The sequence below is a fragment of the Mustela lutreola genome, chromosome 8 (assembly GCF_030435805.1).
Source record: "Mustela lutreola isolate mMusLut2 chromosome 8, mMusLut2.pri, whole genome shotgun sequence".
In the NCBI taxonomy this organism is placed as follows: Eukaryota; Metazoa; Chordata; class Mammalia; order Carnivora; family Mustelidae; genus Mustela; species Mustela lutreola.
Window position 1 is genome coordinate 137,715,215 of NC_081297.1, and position 7,237 is coordinate 137,722,451.

Below are 7,237 nucleotides of genomic sequence, written 5' to 3' on the forward strand. Positions count from 1 at the left end.
CTTATCATCAGCCTTTTCCAGTTACTCTGCTCCCCTCTCCCCACCCCACCCTATTTCTACTTTTTTCAATTTATACCATGAGGCTGCATGCTTACATTAAGACCTCTTTGGGCAAGGTGAGAAGTTTCAGGCTGGGGCAATAATGCATGGCCCACTAAAAACACAGAAGAAAACTGTCACAGCTAAGCTATCCAATAATGCAAAAATAGTTTTTCTTCCACCTTAGGAGCTCCAGCATGGGACAACTAGGAAAGCCAAATTCATTAAGGCACACTGATAACTCAAGTGTCAGGACCCAAAGGTCCCCTCAAAGGACATGATTAAACCCTGAGACCATTCAGGTGTTTCTGGAGAAACCTCAGCCTAGAGTCTACCGAGGGCTACTCAGCCAAGTGGGAGCACTGAAGACAGAGTCCAGACAATATGAGGAAGAGCCTGGATTTTAGCTGGCTCCTAGGAGACAGCCCTCGCTTGAAACTCCCCTGCTGCCCAAGGTTCCCAGAGCAAAGCATTTATCTGCAGAGATCATTTGACAGAAAGCTATACCAAGAGTATGCTTATCGCTCTGGTCGGCACAATCCCTGGCCGGTGTCTCCCAGAATTCAGAGGGCGCTAATCCAAGCCACACACTGTGAACTTGAGTATACAGACCCAAAGCGGGAAACCATCCTGCCCAAGCCTACACCGCATGCCAGGGCTATGGGATGGACCTATGCTTGACCTTCAGTCTAGAGCTGTTTCCTTTCTCTAGACCTCCAGTCTAGAGCTCCTTTCTGCTAGGCCCACTCCCTCTTCCAAAACCCTGGGCTCACCTCCCGGTTCTGAGGATCCCGCCAGGTTGAACAATGCTCAGTAGCAGGTGACAGTTTAGTAATTCATCCAGTGGGACATTTGTAGGCCAGAGCAGCAGGGGCTGTGCCTATCCCCAGTGGCAAGGAGAGACTGCCGCGTGGAACTTTGAAAGGGTTCTCTCTTCCCTAAAGGATCCTGATCCTCCTCCTCCTCCTCCTCCTCCCCTTCTCCCTCCTCCTCCTCCTCCTCTGTAGTACTACGGAGACATGTGCTCTGCTTGGGAAGAGGTAAGGAGGAAGATGCTGCTGTTTATTGGAAGGAGAAGGGCAACAATCTGCTGAGCTGGGCTTTATACTCACACCTAACAGAAGAGGAATGGAAAAAAAAAAAATAGCTCTATCTGCTGCCACAGAATTATTAACCCTTGGGCTCCAGCTTAGCTCCTCACACAGCTGAAGCAGCGAGAGAAACAATACACTTAACCAATGGAGTGCCAGCCAAAGACATTACATCATCGGTCAGCACTGTCATTGGCTAATAATTCCTAGAAGGCAAAATTCTGCTTTTAGGTGCTTAACCCTTTCATGTTCATCATAGCAATGACTCAAGTATTTGGTCAAGCCAAGGTTCCTAGACTTGCTTTTACCAGGATCATGTGAGCTATTTCTAAACATACAGAACACTGTGCTCCATCCTGAACCATCAGAGCCTTCAGAGGAAAGATGGATATCTGTATTTCAAATAGTGCAGAGTGCGAGGACTTAACTAACTAGTCTCTTCAGAAACTCTTCCTCTCCAAAAGATAAAAGAGATATTGTTTTTATGAGCATTTATTATGTACTTAATGCTTCACAGTGTCATTTCATTTATTTCTTACATTAAGCAATGCACACTACTGGCTCCATTTCGTAGGTATAAAAAGTAAGGCTCAGAGAGAATAAGTCACTTGCTCAAGAGATGAAGCCTGGCTTTGAAAACCAGGCTGTTTGCACTCTACCTGGCTACCCCTCTGAAGCTTGAAATCAAACTAGGCCAGTTGTCTGCTTACTACTTCCAGAGTTATAGAAAATATAGGAAACCCTCTCAATAAGTTGGAAAATGCCAGTAACCTATGAAAAACTGGGGAATGAAAAGAATGGTGAATTCCTACAGCAGGTGTTCAGATATCATGAACCCTCCAGAGAATCATCTCTTTCTGCTTCTGCTGCAAATATTAGCTTGCGGTCATTTTCTCTAGGAAGCCTCCTGCTACTCCCAAACTGGGGCAAATGCTTCTGCTCCAGGTTCCTAAGGTGCCCTGTATCAGTGGACTGCAGTTGCTTGTTTACTGGGTAAACTCCACAAAATTAGAGCCATTTCTACTTTCTCCACCAACATATGCCCAGCACAGTGCCTGCCACATGTGAGTATTCAGTCAGGGTGGGGAGAGGAGGAGGGGAGGGAAGGCCCTTGCTAAAGTTCTAAATGGCATCATGCTGAGATGGGAATGGCAAAGCATTGGAAGCCAGGAGATGCTCAAGAACAAAGTGTCTGGCCTTGGGCAAGTTCATGTGGGGGCCAGGGGAGAAGGGTTAGTTTTCTCATCTGAAAATGAAGACAACAGCACCTCCTTCATTGGTAGGTATGAAGATCAAATTAAAGAATGATCCAGGCTGTGATGTGCTCCTTTACACTGTCTCTCCCTAGATTTCATCCATTTTTGTTGGCTGACATCTAAGTGCTGACAACTCCCATATTATTTATATCTCCAGCCCAGACCTCCCCCTAGGCTCCATGTGGATGTCTCACGGGTATCTCTAAGACAGCACGTGAATTCTACAACCTGCTCCCCTCCCAGTCTCCTCCACTCTGTTATTGGTTCTCCCATCCACCCAATTTTTCCTTTTTTCTTTTTTTTGGGGGGAAATTGAGATGAAATTCACATAACACAAAATTAACCATCTTAAAGTGTACAATTCAGTGACATTTAGTACATTCATAATGTTGTGCAACCACCATCTCTTTCTAGTTCCAAAACATTTTCATCAACCCAAAAGGAAACTGTTTACCCTTTAAGCAATTATGCCTCATTTACCCTTTTCCCCCAAGTCTCTGACAAACAGCAATCTGCTTTCTGTCTCTACAGATTTGTCTACTCTAGACATTTTATATAAATGAAATCATACAACATGTGACCTTTTTTGTCTTTCTTTCACTTAGCATCTTTTTTGAGGTTCATTCACATTATAGCATATAGGAGCACTTCATTCCTTTTTATGGCTGAGTAATATTCTACTGTCAGTATATACTACATTTTATTTATCCATTCACCTGTTGATGGGCATCTGGCATCTACCCAATCTTAAACCATAAACCCACAGGTCACCCTTGATTCTTCCTTTTCCTCTATTCCCAACATCTAATGTGTTAACAAGTCCTTGTCCACTTTACAACCAAATATAACTCTATTCTTTCTACCTTTCTCCAACACCACTGCTGTTCCGTACCTAAGACACTAACATCTCTCACCTAACTCTGAGTCGGTGACAAAATCCTATTGCTCTCCCTCCTCCATTTTTCACTTGGTAGCTACATAAACCAGATCATCCATTAACTCTAGCAATATTTACTGAACACTTTTCTTCATGGGGCTTGCCTCCTAGAAGCATAACAGGCAACAAACAAATATATGTTACAACCTTAAGTCATCATCAGGCTTAAAATCCCTCAGTGACCTTTACTGCATTTTGAATAAAATCCAAGCTCAGCATGGCATTTCAAGGATGTGTCTACTTCTCCAAATTCATCTCAGGCTGTTCCCCAGTCACACTGGGCTCCTTTCCTCCACCTCATGATCCTTGAACAAGCTGCTCTCTCTGACTCTTGATCTTGGCATTGCTTGGTACTGCTGGGTCCTTCTCATCCCTCAGATCTCAATATAAATATCACTCCTCAATATGACCTTCCCTAACCATTCTGTTAAGCAAATCTACCCCTTATTCATTTCACTCATTCAAGAAATCTGTATTAATCACTGTGCTGGGATCTTGGGATAAAGCAATAGGCGACCTCCTGAAGCTTCAGTCTAATGAGGAGGACCACCAACAAGGAAATTAGTAAAATGAATGATCAAGGAGAGTAAAAGGGAGGAGACCTGCCTTACACAGAAAGGTCCAAGAAACCTTTTCGAGGAGGTTATACTAAATCTGAAGAATGAGAAAGTAAATTGGGAAAAGGGACTATTTTTTATGTAACAGGATGTTCTATCCTTCAACATTTGCTCCTGAAAAAATCAAAGCATTTAATGTCTGTCTCTCCCCTGATAGACTCCACTGCATTCCCAGCACCTAGGACAGCACCCTGCCATTTAGGAAGCACTCGCTGCACATTGTTGGAATTAATAACTGATAAATAAATTAATTAATTAATGAACCACCAGTGAAATCACTTCATGGCATGTAACAAATCACACTGTTTTGATTTCTGCTGTTGTTATTGCTATTATTTTATGGCAAAGGATGCATACTCTTTGTGTTTTGGAAAAGACCAGGTTGACTATAAAACAAAAGTACCCGACTCCAAATATTACTAGACAACTAGGAGAGAACGCATATAGGTAATAGGCACTCAGTAATGGGAAGTGGTAGTCACTGTGGCTATTATAATTAAAAGTCCTTTCTTCTAAAAATCCTATTTACCCAATTCTAACTTCCCAATTCACTTTCAGACACAGTCAAGAAGTTTAAAGGCAAGAGAAATGAACTCTTTTTAAATGACTGTTCTGCAGTGGATGCAGTGCCAGCCAGTTTCTGTCAAGTTACTACATTTACTTCCCAAGGCCATCCTGTAGAGGTGCCTGCTGTGGCACAGCTCTCAATCCCCCCAATTCCCCGGCCTCTGTTGACCCCCTGAAGTATGAGAGCCAAGCCTTTGAAGCCCCATGTTGACCATAACCAAAGTTATGACCCCCCTGCATCTACTGGCTGGTCAACATGGGGCTTCAAAGGCTTGGCCCCCGTACTTCAGGAGATCAACTGAGGCTTCTTTTGCACTGCATCACAGGTCCACTTCTCCCTCTGCCCAATCTTGTTTTCCTTACCCCTCACCCCCTTGGACAGTGAGACCACTCCCCCAAAGTCCCACAAACCTCTGAATCTCTGAGTCTTTCTCGAGGGAACCTGACCTAATAAAGGTAGTTATGATATTTCCTTTTGAGTCACAAAACTGAAACTCAGAAAGGTTGATTACACCCAGGCACACAGCTAAATGACCTTCTGATCTGACTCCCCAGTGACACCTTGCTTTTAACTACAGCCTCTAACAGTTGAGACACTGCCTCTGTAAGACAGAAAGAGAAGGGGAGAGGTACCCTTCCATTCTCCAGAGTCCATCCCTGATGACAAGGTTGAGCTCAAAGCCTCCAGAAACAATATAAAAATGGCCCGCAAGTTGTAGAATCAAATGTAATGTGGGCTACATCTCCCTGGCCCCAGTCCATGCCTGGAGGCCAGGGAGCAAGGCTCCTGGGAAGCTGGGGCTCCCTTCTGGAAGCAGAGTATTCACAGCCAAGTCGGAACAGCAACTACAACTTAACCAGCTCTCTCTGCTGCTCTGGTCTCCATCCATTTTCCACAGAGCTGCCAGAGTGACCTGGTCACAGGTCAGAATTCCTCCACTGCTCTCCATCCCAGGACAAAATTCAGATAGTCTAAGGCTGCATTTTTAAGGCGGGAGCATGTTTTAGCCTCTTGCCATGCCCACAGCTCTTTTCCTACCCACAGTAAGCCTTAGTCCGATGTGATTATCTGATGGAATACTGGACTTTTTCAGCTTCCTTAGCCTCGCACAAGAAAATCTATCTGGAATTCCCGCTGTCCCACCAGCCCTCCCCCTGCATCCCCTCCCCGCAGCTCTCAGCGGGGCTAACCCTCCAAGTCCTCACTCAGTGGTCACCTCCGCCCCGAAGCCCTCCAGGCTCCTCACTCCTGCTCTCCACCTCAAGTCCCCCGTACTGCAGTGTTCGGTAACTGTTCCTCCTACTGTCCCTCTTGGCCCCAAGAGGCCCTCCAAAGCCCGTCTTCGTACACCAAGGCTCAGTATAGTGCCTGGCACACAGCAGGGAGAGCCGGGTAAAGGCTGAATAAATACACGGGGCGCGGCAACCAGGGCCAGTCTTCGCTCCGAGCTCGGCCGAGGAGCCGATCGGAGATCTCCTCCTGCGCCTCAGGACGGGTGGAAATGGGAAATAGGGTGATACATCTGACCCCCAGCCCCAGGCCAACAGGTCCTGAGGGGTCTGAAGACCTGGGCCGGGCGGAGGTCCGGCCGGGGGCCACCGTCCCGCGCCCCGGGCATTTCCCGCGCGCCGACCCGTCCGTCGCAGGGTCGGGCCCGGGCCGGGCTGCGGCAGCCTGTGGAGGCAGCGTGGCGCGGCGGCTCGTCGCCTCCCTCCCGGGCCCTCCGCGCGCCCGCATCCCGCGGGCACAGGGCCGGCGCGCCGGGGACGCGGCCGGGCGCGAGGACGCCACCGGCAGCCCCTTTCTGAGGGGCCGAGGGCGGGAGGGTTAGCTCTCAGTTTCCGAAAACCCCACAAAGTCCACTTCGCGGCGGCGCTCCGCTTACCGTGCGAGCTGCCAGGAAACCAGCGCCCGGGGCGTAGCGGGGCGGTTGCCTCCAACGCGCCGCCCGCCTGAGGAAGCGCTCAGGGTCCGCGAGCTCAGCCTCCGCACCGACCGCGCTGGAGCGTCTCTCCTCTGCCGCCTGGCCTCCCCGCCGCGCCGAGACGCCCCATTGGCTGGGACAGCGAGGCCCCGCCCCCGGAGACTCCGCCCCCTCCGCCTTTCCCCTCCCCTCCCCCCTGCTCGCGCTTCACCTCTCTACGCGGGAAAGTTGCTCCCAGACTCTGATCCCTCCCCAGGCTCAGGCAGCAGAGTGCGGTGATTAAGCTCGATCCCAGGAGCGTCTCGACGCCCCTTGGGGAGTGCGAAGAGGGCAGCGTCCTTGGAAACCAGCTTTGAAAAGGGCACCTGACTTCTCAGGACCTCAGGGGGCGCCTCAGAGAGACCCCGCCGCACCGTCCGCGCGTGTCTCAGGTAGTGTGATGGGCACTCAGGGCCGGGGAACAAGACGAAGTCTGTCGCCCTCCTGTAGTTTGCATGGGGCCGGGGGGTGGGGGGCAGATTAAATGCAGAGAAACAGACAAAGAAGATAATGTAAGATTGTTATGAAAGGAAAAGGTGATTTAAAATAAGGAACGGGGTCAGGGACGCTCTGAATCGGGTGGTTTCCTGTGGCCACTTGGGGAGGTGATAATTGATGTGAGAGTTGAAAGCGAAAAGGGATTCCACGGCTGGAGGAAGAGCGTGGCCGGCAGGGGGCACCAGATGCACCTTGGTTCTGAGGACAGAACCGGAGACTAGGCTGGCCCAGAGCGCTGAGCAAGGGCAGGGGGCGCTAGGTTGGAAAG

General features: G+C 49.1%; 1 protein-coding gene across 1 annotated transcript in view; it reads right to left on the minus strand.

Moving 5' to 3' along the window:
* SYN3 (synapsin III) overlaps positions 1-6,534 on the minus strand; it is a 455,052-nt gene extending 448,518 nt beyond the window's left edge. Inside the window, exon 1 of the mRNA XM_059186781.1 lies at positions 6,394-6,534. The gene's annotated coding sequence lies outside the window, so the exon portion shown is untranslated. The remainder of the gene's footprint in view (positions 1-6,393) is intronic.
* Between the last annotated feature and the right edge of the window lie 703 nt (positions 6,535-7,237).